This window comes from Palaemon carinicauda, chromosome 20, assembly GCF_036898095.1.
Source record: "Palaemon carinicauda isolate YSFRI2023 chromosome 20, ASM3689809v2, whole genome shotgun sequence".
Lineage (NCBI taxonomy): Eukaryota > Metazoa > Arthropoda > Malacostraca > Decapoda > Palaemonidae > Palaemon > Palaemon carinicauda.
The window spans coordinates 23,351,897-23,354,396 of NC_090744.1; the positions used below are offsets into that span (position 1 = coordinate 23,351,897).

The 2,500-nt window shown below is 23.5% G+C and overlaps 1 protein-coding gene across 2 annotated transcripts in view; it reads left to right on the forward strand.

Annotated features, from left to right (window-relative positions):
* Eip93F (Ecdysone-induced protein 93F) overlaps positions 1–2,500 on the forward strand; it is a 436,185-nt gene that overhangs the window by 388,285 nt on the left and 45,400 nt on the right. The gene's annotated exons all lie outside the window — the stretch shown is intronic.

A 2,500-nucleotide genomic window follows, 5' to 3' on the forward strand; every position in this document is an offset into this window, starting at 1 on the left:
GTTAATTGGCCAAGAAAATGCCGTTTAAGAGAAGGGCATATTTTGGTATGGAATTGACTAATTGTGTCTACTAACTGGCGTCACAAAGCTTTTGGTCATCGTTGCTGGCAATAAATGATTTACAGTTTAAAAAAAAGTACATTCCAAATATCCAAAATGTCTTTTTATAAAATATTGATTACATTAACTTTTACGGCTTTTTTTGGTGTTTTATATTCATGAATTCTATGTGGGTAATTAGTGACTATTTTAAGCGAATTCAAAACGTATTACTTATTGTTTTTAGAGAAATAAATAGCAAATTGTTCAATGCATTGCTGAAAGTATTCATAAGCTCTGACTTTCCTAGAGATGTTTTAATAAAACAAATCCAATCAATAGAAGAAGGATGTCTTAAGAACCAGTAAAAACAATAAAAAATTGTGAAAAAAAATCTTCACTAGATCATTGCAAAATAAGCTTTAATTACCGTAGTTTAAAAATTCAGCTTTTCATTTAACGAAGAGATAACAAAGAAACTGGAAGATTATTGTCTGAATAAAAGCGGAAAGATTAAAAAACAAACAGAAAAACCTTTTCCTATTATTATTATTATTATTATTATTATTATTATTATTATTATTATTATTATTATTATTTTAGTTCTTGTTGTTATTATTATTATTATTATTATTATTATTATTATTGTAGTTGTTGTTATTATTATTATTATTATTATTATTATTATTATCATTTTAGTTGTTGTTGTTGTTGTTGTTGTTATTGTTATAATTATTATTATTATTATTATTATTATTATTTTTAGTATGATTGTTGTTATTATTATCATTATCACTATCATTATTATTATTATTATTATTATTATTATTATTGTTATTATTATTATTATCATTATCACTATCATTATTATTATTATTATTATTATTATTATTATTATTATTATTATTATTATTATTAGAGAAAACACGAACCCCTTGGAAAAAAACAGATTATATTAATCAGTTGAAGATATTTTCAATGGAGATCTTAATTTCAAAACCTTGAAATAAATATATTTGATAAAAACTGATAAAGGATTAAAGAATAATACGTTTGCAGTATTAAAACCTCGCGATAAATTATTTGCAATTTACTGCCTCTCTCAAAGATAATAACTAATTCCCCCTCTTATATTATATATATATATATATATATATATATATATATATATATATATATATATATATATATATATATATATATACATATATATATATATATATATATATATATATATGTATGTATATATATATATATATATATATATATATATATATATATGTATATAGATATATATATATATATATATATATATATATATATATATATATATATATATATATATATATATATATATATATATATATATATATATATATATATATATATATATATATTATGATATATGTATATATAAATATATATTCATATATATATACATATATATATATATATATATATATATATATATATATATATATATATATATATATATATATATATATATATATATATATATATATATATATTATATATATATAGATATATATACAGAGAGAGAGAGAGAGAGAGAGAGAGAGAGAGAGAGAGAGAGAGAGAGAGAGAGAGAGAGAGAGAGAGAGAGATTTGCGTTTCAATACCTAATCTTAAATGTTGAATTATCAGTGATGCTTCCTCAAATATTGTATGAAGCTTTTTGCAAAGTTTCTTCAGTTTCTTTAGCATTATCCGTTTTAATGTTGTTAATGTTTTTTAAATATTTTATTTTAATTATTCCTTACTTCTTATATCGTTTACGTATTTCCTTTAATGACTGGGGTATTTTTCCTTGTTGGAGCCCTTGGGCTTATAGCATCTTGCTCTTCTATCTAGGGTTTTAGCTTAGCTAATAATAATAATAATAATAATAATAATAATAATAATAATAATAATAATAATAATAATAATAATAATAATAATAATTATAGGAAATTTATAACATTTAAAGGAATTGTGAATATAATTGCAGTTCGTTTCCCTGATCCCCCCCCCCCCTTCCCTAAAACCACACTGTTAAAAATTTCCCGTAAAAATACGGCAAAAATCCTGGCATAAATGTTGCCAGGCATATAACGTTTTGAAAACCGTATATTGACGTAAACGGGTGATATTACGGTCACCAACCTGTGAAAGATAACAAGAAAGTAGGATAAAAATTACGGTCGCCTGTATTTTACTGAAATACGTCTGAGAACAGTATATTTTTTTTACGGAGAATTTCCCATTAAGATTACGGGTTTTTTTAACAGTGTACTTTAAATTCCAATAAATGAATGATTTGTAATTATCTTGCTGTGGCCTGATTGGTAACGTCTCTGCCTGGCGCTTGCCGGTCGGGGGTTCGAGTCGCGCTCAGACTCGTTAGTGCCATTAGTGTCTGCAACCTTACCATCCTTGTGAGTTAAGGAAGGGGGGGGGAGCC